Here is a 12,814-nt window from a genome sequence, read left to right on the forward strand (position 1 = left end):
ACACACACACATTTGAAAATTCAAAACAATGTTCTTTATAACGAAAATTCAAATAAACTAAGCACTCTTTTTGTATAGCAAAGAGCACCTGTCTCCAAACAAACTGGTAATTTGTACAAGTCCCTTATCAGTTCTGTGATACTTAGCTTGCATCTGTGAGGCAATTCACAGTCCTTCTTCTTTCACAAAGTGAAACACACTTTGCTCTAGTTTAGTTTCAAAGCGGGGAAAAATCAGCAGACAAAGGTCTAAGCCAGCAAGGCAGGCACGAAACCCAACGATCAGATAATCCTCCACAATGGCCAAACCCACAGGCTGCTATTTATAGCAGCCTCACTAATTACCACAGCCCCACCCAACCACAGGTGGCCTCATTTTCTTTGATAAAAATCTCTCAATTGTTGCTGCCTATGCATTGCTCTCCGCATGCGTGGCTGTATCATTAACTCTTGTTCCGAATCCAAGGAGGAGCTAGATAATTGATCTCCTTCTAAGCTGTCTGCCACACTCTCCTCCTCCCTGTCACTCATGTCTTCTTGGTCAGAGGAGCCTTCATCAGCCTGCAGCATGTGGATGTCTCCCCCACATCCACAGTCCTTGGGGCAGGAGCTGGGCCAGAGCTAACAACAACATGCACGATGATGCTTATGCTGGAAAATAGAAATCTATGGGGTAGCATGATAACTATCTTCCAAACACCTGAATAGGTTTTATATCAGATTTGTTTTGTTCTGTTCCAGAAAATAAGATAAGAATAAGCAGGTTTAAAGTACCTCAAACTAGATTTCAAAATCAGAATGAATATGCTAATAATAAGAATGCTTTGAAAGTGGAGTAGAACTGACCCAGAAGGTAGTGGACCCTTTTCTGAAAGTATTTAAATAGCATGTGGGTGTCTATCTATCGGAGATGGTATAATAGTGCTGGGCAGAAAATTGGATGACATGGTCTTCATGGATTCTTTTAACCTTTAAGTTCTATCATGTGTGATTATAGAAGATTGAGTATTAAGCTGTTTCATAGCTACTTCTGAAAAAACACTGCTGCTACAGATTGCCAGATCTGTAGTTTAGACAAGCACATTATCAACGGTAGCATCATTGAGATATTATAAATTTATTCCCTTTATGAAGCCAACAATAACTCCCATACTTTTGGATGAAAAAAACAAAAGGTTTTATCTCAGATCATATTTTATTGCTTATTTTTGTGATAAATGGATGTGGCAGAAGTATATTTATTTATTATTATCTAAAAGATTTATATAGCCACCCATCTTATATATCACAATCTTGGATGGTTTAAACAATAGTTAAAGTAAACAATAAGAAGTGTGAAACCAATAAAAAAGTTTCCAGGCACCCATTATAAAGCAACACATTTCTTACATTCAACAGCCATCTTTCCTGGGGGAGGGGTGAGTCACACTAGCCCAATGTTTGTGGAAAACCAAGAGACTATTAAACAGAATGGGGCCAGTAAAATATCTTCTTTTCAACATAAGGAAAATTCAGTTGCTTGTGACTGTCTGTGGTCTGATCAAAGATTAAAAACAATATATAATTTAATTCTAGTGTTTTGATTTGCCCAAACTAATGCGAAATACTGGTATTTGTTATTAACTAAGATATTTAATTGGAACTGAGGTGTAATTGACACATACCAAATTGCTTATTCTAGTAGGATCAGTTTGATGTAGCCTCTCAATTCACATAATAATAATAATAATAATAATAATAATAATAATAATAATAATAATAATTTATTGTATTTGTATGCCACCCCTCTCCGTAGACCCGGGGCGGCTAACAATAATAATAAAAACAACATGTACAATCCAATAATAAAAAACAACTAAAACCCCTATTATAAAACCAAACATACACACAAACATACCATGCATAACTTGTAGAGGCCTAGGGGGAAGGGCTATCTCAACTCCCCCATGCCTAGTGGTATAAATGAGTCTTGAGTAGTTTACGAAAGACAGGGAGGGTGGGGGCAGTTCTAATCTCCAGGGGGAGTTGATTCCAGAGGTCCGGGGCCGCCACAGAGAAGGCTCTTCCCCTGGGGCCCGCCAAACGACATTGTTTAGTTGACGGGACCCGGAAAAGGCCAACTCTGTGGGACCTTATCGGTCGCTGGGATTCGTGCGGTAGCAGGCGGTTCCGGAGGTAATCTGGTCCAATGCCATGTAGGGCTTTAAAGGTCATGACCAACACTTTGAATTGTGACCAGAAACTGATCGGTTTTTATGCCCTGGGAATCAGAATATTAACATGGTTACCTTACCTTGAAGTATCTCATCTTGAAGTATAGACAGAATTATATGAATAATCAGCATTTTGGCTTAAATCTGTAAATGGATTGATAGCTAATAATTTTTAGTCAATAAATACAAATGAAATGAAAAATGACAATTTTTCATTTCATTTCTTTGTTTATTTCTAAACTAACTGAAGTACTTCAATGACTGTCTAAACGAATGAAGCTGTCTGCAAGGAATATAAATCCTTCCATTCCTCACTATCCGGTCAGAGCTGAAGAAGCTTTTTGGATGAGAAGCAAAACGTCTTCAGAAGAAAAAAACAAGAAAGTGCAGTTGCCTCCTGAAAAAGCACCTTTGGGATAACCATGACCTGGATAACTGAGAATCTCCATAGATTCCACAGAACACTGACAGTTAAAAAAAAAAGACAAGGCATGCATTTTACTCAGATAAGATATATTTGTTTTTTAAGACCCTGATATTTTAGCAGTCACTAGCATAGTACAAATTACTATTAGCAGTCATGCAGAAATAATTATTGAAGAAGAGGATATGAAAAACGGTACTAATGTGTTTATTTTAAGAAATACATGGAATATTTTGTAAAAAACATTGTTTGACTACCAATGCTTTGAAACATTTCTGAATAGTGAATTGCTTCCCTTGAGACAAACAAAGATTGTTTCTATGCTCTGAGTAACAGCTGTTGAATTCTAATGAAAGTTTTCTTTTACCCTTGATTAGAACTAATTAACAAATATAATCTTTTCGAACCACACAGGCAACATATTGTAGATGGGGCTGCTGATCATTCTGATAATTTGAATCAGATTGTTTAAGCACAACCAGATCGTTTCCAAAGTTGAATATAAACCAGAAATTCAGTAAAGCTTTTACATTGTTGCAAAATAAAGCACAACATGGTGTCCTAAGTAATTTTCCCAATTAGTTCAAAAGAATGTAAGAGATATCTTATTTCAAAGATTCCATTAAAATAGTAAAAATAAATTAGACAAAATTTATTAGTAATTCTTCAATTAATATCCTGTTCATAGAACACTGGACATAGTCCTAAGGAGTGTATAATGATATAATCAAATGTTGTATTCAACCATGTTTCCAAATTTAGAGTGTTATAGGTTATGTAGGACCACTATACCTATATAATGAAGTCAGATTATATACCTGTCGGCAGAGCTGCTTAAATCACAATTTATAGATTTATTGAGAAGATTTTGTTCAGTTATTTTCAGCCCCAACATAATTGCTAATAGAAAAACAAAACTGCCTTTTTTCTATAATTTGGGACACACTCCACTCTCAAGAAATATCCAAGAATATAATCCATACGTAACACTGGAAGAATTTACACCCCTAACCCTAAAATAATCTAACAGAAAATGTATTCTGCTTTAAGGAAGGGAATAATCTACCAATGATAAATTCGGACTCAACGTCGTATGAAAATGATACATCAGCATTTTGCTGGTTTATTTTCACCCTCTCTCTATCTTTCTTTGGTATTCTTTTTCCTACTTTAGCTTCTCTTTACATATCTCCTCTATCCTCTTTTTTCTCTCTCTTCACTCTTTTCCCCTCTTACGCTCTTTCCTCCCCTTTACCCTCCCCTTTTCCCTAAGATTCCCTAATAGTACGATATTGTGATGGTTTAAGTAATAAATATGCTGATTTATATTTAAATGAATGTTAACCTATATCTAACCTACCCTGTTAATTTTGTTTTTTGTAAACTCAATAAAGTATTTTTTTTTAAAAACGAAGAAATATCAATAACTAACCTTCAGGTATTCTCTTTATCTTCCTCTGCCAGAATATATATATTAGTTGGTGCAGTAACACCTTGAGTAATTGATGCAATTGATGTACGCAGATTAGTTGATGTTTGTGGATTAGCTGATGTTTGCGGATTGGAGTGATCATCAACTAATCTGCATACATCAATTGCATCAATTACTCAAGGTGTTGCCCCACCAACTAACCAGGAAGTTTCAATACAGCTTGCAGCAGCTCAGCCAACACTCCACACCCACCCACCAGTATTTATAGAGGGAAGGCAGCTCAGATCATGCTTTGTTCACCCTAGCACAAACCCAAAAGCACCAGCCTGAAAACGATGAATGGGACCTCATCAACATGTCGCCAGGAATCTCTGAAATTTACACGGGAAGAAAGCTGAATATGCCAAGACCTTCATACCCGTAGCCATGGAAATCTACGAATGTGTTTGTGTGTGTGTGTATGTTTGTTTGTGTGTGTGCGCGTTTTCATAGATTTTCATGGGCACAGGTATGTAGGTCTTGGCATATTCGGGTTTCTCCCCCTGTAAGTTTCAGACACTCCTGGTTACATTTCGATGAGGTCCCACTAGTCATCTTCAGGCTGGTGCTTCTATATTTGTACTCAGACAAACAAAGGTTTGTTTGAACCTTTGTTCACCTGAGCACAAAGCCAAAAGTACCAGCCTGAAGATGACGAGTGGGACCTTGTTGAAATGTCACCAGGAGTCTCTGAAACTTACACGGGAAGTAGCATTATTGAAGACAAATATTATAAAAGAAGTCTGTAAATTGGATATTAACTAGTCATCACAGTGAAGCTTATAACTGGTGGACAAAGTAGGATTTATAGAACATACCATGAGGTGTGACGGCATAGTGGTTAGAATGCAGTATTGCAGGCTCCTTCTGCTGACTGCTTATTCCAGCAATGCAGCAGTTTGAATCTCTCCAGGCTCAAGGTTGACTCATCCTTCCATCCTTCCAAGATCAGTAAAAGGAGGACGGAGATGATTGGGGGAAATATGCTGACTCTTTAAACTGCTTAGAGAGGACTGTAAAGCATGGTGATGCAGCATATAAGTCTAAGTGCTATTGCTACTTAGGAAAGGAAAGAAATTTAGTACAAGGACAATATAAAACATTATCTTGTCAAGGTATTACTATTATTAATATAGTATCAAGCTGCCCCATGGAATATTTGCTGTAGACAATCTTTTCTTCATATGGAATTTTTACTCCAGAAGAAGATCATAGTACTGTATGTTTAAATATACATTTTGCATTGCACTATAAAAATATAGTTTTTTTTAAAGGTATTAAATTTATAGGTTGCTATCCCAATCTAGATGGATGGTGACCTATTCATGAAATTAAATAGTCCACAGCATTAAAGAATTATATAATGCTAAAATATTCATGGTAAAAGACAGTTATAAAATATCCATAACATTTAGGATATTTCCAATCAAGCAATTATAACTATAAGTCATTAGTTATAATAATCATGTAATAAAAACCACAGTTCACCATTAACTGATACCAGCAACATTACATTCAACCACCAAAGACCCTCTATAATAATTAGGCCATTAACCTTTTCTGAAAGGAAGCCATATTCTTGGGGTTCTTGTACAACATTGTTAGTAATCAGCAGAATAATTATCCTGATGCCATGCATAATGTAGTAGGGGACTTTAATCAAGCTGCTTTAAAAGCAATGTTCTCTAAATTCTATAAGCATGCTATTGGAGGAGCAAACATGTTGGACAAAGTATATACCAACATTAATCATGGCTATAAGGTTATACAATTACTACATTTGGGATAATCAGACCATATGTCACTGCTTTTAGTACCATCCCACTTAGGAGACAGGCTCTGCCTATAATAAAGACAGTAAAATCTTGGCCAGATGATGCTTCTCAAGAACTTCAATCTTCCTCTTATAATCAGCCTTGGCCTTCTGAATACCTTCGTTCAGACTAGCTCTGGCAATACTGTATCTTGCCCCATCGCCAGACGTAAAGGCTTGCCACACTAATCCTAACCGTTAGTCATTGAGGGCTTCTGATTGAGATAGCCCCTAATATGTTTATCTTCTCAGAAAACAACAACTGAATGAAAAATTGCTGGTAACCTTCTACCGCTGTCTCATAGAGAGTATTTTAACGTACTGCACCTGTGTATAGTTTGCTAATTGCATAGTAGCAGATAGGACAGCACTCCAGAGGGTTAATGTCATTACCCAGAGGATCTTTGGTTGTCTTCTCCTCTCTTTGGAAGAGCTTTATAGCTCCTGCTGCCTTAAGAAAGTTCAAAACATTCTTAAAGATCCATCTCATCCTGGACACCCTTTTTTTTTTAACTATTATCATCTGGAAGATGGTACAGGATAATAAAAACAAGGACAAATAGGCTGGAAAACAGCTTCTATCCCAGAGCAGTAGTGTAATATTAATATGATATTGGGTTTTCAATGCAATTGTATAGAATGTGGGGGATGTGTGTTTGTACACTGAAGATGGCATTTAATTTTGTCGTACCAGGTGCAATGACAATAAAGTAAACTAAACTATTGGAGATGAATATTACTTCCAAGCAGAATGTTCATTCCGTCGGAGAGGGGAGGCATATAAATCCAATTAATTAATTAATTAATTAAATAAATAAATAAAATAAAATAAAATAAAGGAGACTTTGGTCAGTATGTGTAGCATACATTTTTAAGGAGCTTCTTAGAGCATTAATATATTTTATTGTAAGTCTAAAATGACCAAGGGTTTACACATTAAAAACAACTATCACAGACTGATTATTATTGCAGCCTGTAATATTGTTTAACTTTCTAAAATATCAGCTTGTTGGATATTCACATCCATTTTATGTGTTGTATTTCTTCTACTTTTTTGTTTACCATTTAAGTGTATTGCATCGCTGATAACAGGCTATCATTAATATGCCCACTACTTATCCAAATTAGAAAATAACCCTACTTAATAAGAATAAATCACAGTGTGAATAAATAGGACCATGGACTTTTTGAGCAAAGAAGGTAGAATTGCACTAAATAGAATAGCATTGAAATAACACTAATCACAAGTACTCCTCAATAAATACAATGAAAACCAGATAAATAATTGTGGTACAACTATCATTGCCATCATATCTTTCTTTGATAGTGCTGTTCCATGTGCCGCTTCATCTATTTATACTTGGCTGAGTAATTAAGAGTAGAGTCTCTCTTCACTTGGGTCAATGCTATTAAGGGAAAGATGCTGAAATCCATTAACCTTATTTAAAATTTAATTGCCTCCTAGCCATTATTTGAACACATTTCTTCCCAGAAGCAATTAATTATAGATTCATCCCTTCATTTTTAAGTATTTACATTATTACTTTCTTTTTTTTAATGCTATAACAAGAAAATGGCAGGTATATGAAAAAGGTAATTTCCTAGCTCGTTCATTGAGTTAAATGTTTTAAATAATTCCCGTTCACTATAGATAGAAATAAAAAAATACATCTACTTCTTTCATCTTGTAGTTGAAAGGCAAATCTTTCTGAAATTTTTAGAAAGCGGTCACAATTCATATCTTTTCTGTATTGTGGAAACATATAGGATTTGCTGAGAGTGCTGGACAGGTTGTAGCAGAAAACATTCTACTTTTAATTTTTCTCTTTCTAATTAATAAGAATGTCACTTTCTCTTTCTTTTAGTTTATCTCCAATCTTATGAATTTCAACTCCATTTTTTAAAACTCTTTTTCCTTATTCAGTTCTAATTATTCTAAATATATCTGAATTCCCAGCTTTATTAGAATCAGTGTTCCCTCTAATTTTTTTTTGGGGGGTGGTGGAAAAGTATAGTGTCTGAGTGGCAGTCCCTTTGGGACTGGGCAGCACAGAAATAATAAATAAATAAATAAACAAACAAACAAACGAACAAACAAATAAATAAAAAAACCACCCTGTTTTGCCTCAGAGAATTTCAAAATAAAATACTGTACTGTGTGTCTATAACAGTGAGCTCATAATAGGGCAACTCTATCAATATCAAAATGCCACTTAAATAGTTGAGCTAGTTTCAAACTAGATTTTGATTTTCTTTCTCTCTTCCTTACTCCCATTCTTTTTCTTTCTCTTTTCCTTCCTCTCTTTTTTCTATCTGTTTCTCTCTTCCTCTCTTCCTCTCTCTCTCCTTCCCTCTCACTCTTTCCCTCTCGGCTTCTGGGCAGGTTTGGAAAACTCTGAGTTGATGATGATTTTTAAGTGAGCAATTTTTCACTGCTCAGCTTAGAGGGAACTATGATTAGAAGGTTAAAAGATTCCTTTGTGGTTACTAGTTTGTTAGATGCCTGTGCTTAAGATACAATAAACTTGGAATTTGATTTGTTATTCTATGAGATTTCCAACTCTTCAGCATAGAGTTGGGGTTCAGCAGCATAAAGGGCGTGCATAAGTGCACCAGCGTGCCTACGATCCCTGTCCTAATGTTTCTCTCTTACTAGTATCATGTATATAAACATTGTTATATCTTTTTATACCACCAATACGTACTTGACTAAACAAACAAACAAACAAACAAACAAACAAACAAACAAACAAATAAAAGCTCTGCACCCTGACATTACTCAAGCTGTCCTGAAGGAGAAAATAGAAATAATTCTCACTGTGAAAGCCTTATTTTTTTCTGCTTAAAAGAATTTAGAAAACAAGAAAAGAAAGAAATTAAAAAGTAACTGACTACCTGGTACAGCTGAGATATGATATTTACTTATGTATGCCAGGTTCAAAACAACAATGTCAATAAAGTTGAAAGAGTGGAAAAAGAGAAAATTACTCTGGACTGTTCCAAAGGTGCTTTTTCAGGAGACAACTAGACTTCCTTGTTTTTTCTTTGGAAGACGTTTTGTTTCTCATTCAAGGATTAATTTAATTTAATTTATTATATTTATAAGCCACCCAAGTCCTTTCGGACTCTGGGTGGCGAACAAGAAATGTGGCAGAGTATAAAGCAACAATATAAAACAGTATAACAATATAAAATTATTATTATTATTATTATTATTATTATTATTATTATTATTATTATTATTATCATCAATACAACACATCAAACAAGACCACTATGTTGGATTTCGTATTTCACCACCAATCGGGTGCTTCCCAAGCACCTAGGACTGCGTAATGTAGCGGCGAATTATGTTTGCCAATCCCAGTAAACCAGCCTTTTGCAATTGACAGGTGGAGATTTTGTCAATTCCGATGGTTTTCAAATGTCCGCTGAGATCCTTTGGCACTGTGCCCAGCGTGCCAAGTACCACTGGGATCACTTTCACTGGCTTATGCCAGAGTCGTTGCAGCTCGATTTTTAGATCTTTGTATTTCACTAATTTCTCTAGCTGCTTCTCCTCAATTCTGCTGTCTCCTGGGCTTGTGATGTCAATTATTATTATTATTATTATTATTATTATTATTATTATTATTATTTATATTTGCATCCTGCCCTTCTCCGAAGACTCATACAAATCTAATCCCCCAACATTCATTCAATAGACATATTCACTCATTCTGAGTGGCCCTCAGTGGCCCAAGGCCTTCTGGCAAAGCCAGGTTTTCAAGGCCTTTTGAAAGGCCAGGAGGTTGGGGGTTGTACAAATTTCCAGGGGCAGCTTGTTCCAGAGAGCTGAACCCACCACACAGAAGGCTTTCCCCTGTGGTCCCACCAGTTGTCATTGTCTGGCCAACAAGACCTGGAGAAGACCAATCCTGGGCCCTACTCGGTCACTGGGAAACAGAAGATGGTCCCATAGATAATCAGGTCCTAAGCCATTTAGGAATTTATAGGTGATCACCAACACCTGGAATTGATTCAGGTGACCAATTGTAAGCCATTGCAGCTTGCAGAGCATTGGAGTGATGTGGCTCATGCAACTGCATTCTTCTTCTCCGTAGCCTCAAAAAAAATGCTAATGAAATGTTCAGAGATTTCATGCTTCCAAAATATTAAAATTATTGTAAATATCAAAATGTTTTTGAATACAGAAAGGAACCTGGCCCCAATACATTTCAGAAGCCCAAAATAGAGACTTTACAGCATCCTTGTATTAGGTACTCTGGAAGACATTAAACACCAATTATTTAAAAGGAATGCATGTGTATTCATATATAAAGAGATATAAAGCCACTTAACAGCATTCATTTTTCAGGGTTTCCAGGCAATATTTGCACCCTTCTCAAACAATAACATTTACAATTTAAGGACAAGGGTACTTAAATGCCACCATTAAGTCCTTGTGATATGCCACCTCATTTGAGTAAAGTAGCAACTTGCTCCTCTGTTCAATCCCAACATTAACAAAAGAAAAGAAACAGACAAACCAGGAAAGGCCTTAATTGTAATGCTTATTTTGTGAACAAAATTTGACTACCCAGCAATCCATAGCAAGAGTCAAAAGTTGAGAGACCCATTCAAGCTTTTTCAGCTCTGACAGGATAGTGGGGAATGTAAGGATGGTCATTTGCATCCTTTTAGAGGGTCACTGAAGCACTTAGGGGTTTATCTGTGTCTTCTGGGTAGTGCTCCTGGTTCCTGTATCTGCAATGTTTCTTCTGGAAATCCATTCCAAGGGTATTCATCCCAAATTGTATAGCTAAAAGTCTGTAGAAATTCTCAGTCATCCAAGACATTGTTGTCTCAAAGGTGCGTTTTCAGTATCCTATCACAGCTGAAAGAGCTTCTTGAATGAGAAGGGAAACATCTTCAAAAGAAAAGAAGAAGAAAGTCCAGTTTCCTCCTTAAAAAAAACCACTATACAATTTTGGATGAACTTCCTTGGAATGGTGAGGGAGTAGGAATGGATTTCCAGAGGAAAAGAATTGCAGATTATAGGAACTGGGAGCACTATTCAGGTGACCCTGAAAACACAGATAAACCTCCAAGTGCTTCAAGGAACCAATAAAAGGATGTAGAATAGATTATCAATAGCGAACCCAACTGTGTTTGGACGAACTTTACGCAAAATTTGGCCGAACCCAAACCAAACCCAAACCCGAGCCCGAACGGGGAATCCCACCAAGAGATTCCAGGGGCGGAGCTTTGACGTCACGTATATCGGCAGGTGCTAAGGACGCGAAGGTGATCACTTCCTGGATTCCATGGAATCCAGGAAGTGATTACCTTGGCGTCCTTAGCAACCTGCTGGTGACGTCAAAGCTCCGAATGCCAAATACGATCCCGAACTTTTCCCGAAGTTTCAAAAAAAATTAGGGTTCGTGTTCGGCATACCGAACACCGCAAAATTCGGTATGGGCCCGAATTGTGCAGGTTCGGTTTGCCCATCACTGTCTGCAAGGAATATAAATCCTTCCATTTCCCACTATCTTGTCAGAGCTCAAGAAGATTGTTGGATGAGGACCAAAACGTCTTCAAAAGAAAAGGACAAGAAAATCCAGTTTTCTCTTGAGAAAGCACCTTTAGGATAACTATGACCTGGATTACTGAGAATCTCTACAGGTTTTTACTCTCGGCTGGTTAACTGTAAGAGGTAAAAAGTTGGAAGACTTATAAAAGTAGCTGCAGTTTTCTCCTTAACGAAGAAGTCAATTTAGCTATTTCTCTAAATTCAACCATCTTCACAATCCATTCATCCATTATCACAGTGTTTCAGTATTCTTCCATCTTTGTACATACAGTACCTCACTAACTTGTTACTGTACATAAAACCAAATGTCCATGAATCTTTTCTATTTGAGAATCCATAAGTCTTAATAAGAAAAATCTGTTTCATCTGAATGTTAATTTTTAAAATTATCTGCATCATGATATGTATTTGTCTCCAGTACCTTCTTGCTTTTTCACAAATCCATAATGCATGACAAAATGTCCCATTTGAATTTTATATTCTCAGCAGTGATTAAAAGTACCTCCATGCATCTTAAATATTTTTCATATCCAACAGCCTTTTAGAAAGAAACTTTAGAATCATTATTCCGGATTGTGTTCTGTCTGGGTCCCCCCAGACGCCAACCCCAACCAAAAAGAGTATCCAGACACATTGGTAAAAAGCAAAGGCAGTTTATATAATTGAAAGAAAACACAGGTAACAAAAACTGTTCTTACAGACAGGAACACTATGAAGCTTCACAGAGGTTTCACGAAAGCCAGGCAATAAAACAGGATTCTTGCTGGCAAAAACAACGCTGGAGATAATAAACCCCACGCCTCCCCCAAGTCTTCCAGACTTCTAGGCCACAAGCCAAGATCAGAGACGCCAAGAATCGAAGCAAGGTCACAGGACTCCCAGTTGATAACTCTCCACAAGACTGTAAGGGCGGGCCTGCCTTTTCAACCCTGCTGAGGAGAACCACACCCAAACCCAGCTGTTGCCAATTCAGGGATGGAAATACCTTTCTAATTGGCCCCGTCTTTGAGCTGCACGTCGCTGCCTCATGTCTATTATAGCCTGTGCGTCTTCATCCAATGAATCCAGGCTACTAGCTGGGGAAGCCCCCCCCCCCCCGGGGGTCTCAAACTGCTCTCCCTCCTCCTCTTCCTGACGTTCCTCTCCCCCGTCTGCCTGGTCCTCCCCCTCCTGTTCACTGTCCTCCTCCTCTGGGCATGGATCCGGCAGAGCTCCAGCCGGTCCCTGAGGAGCCTCAGGCTGAATCACAACAGATTGAATTAAGAATGAAGTGATCAAAATATTTCTAGTGACATCATGACTCTTAGCCAATGCAAAATTTC

This window comes from Erythrolamprus reginae, chromosome 4 (assembly GCF_031021105.1).
Source record: "Erythrolamprus reginae isolate rEryReg1 chromosome 4, rEryReg1.hap1, whole genome shotgun sequence".
Classification (NCBI taxonomy): domain Eukaryota; kingdom Metazoa; phylum Chordata; class Lepidosauria; order Squamata; family Dipsadidae; genus Erythrolamprus; species Erythrolamprus reginae.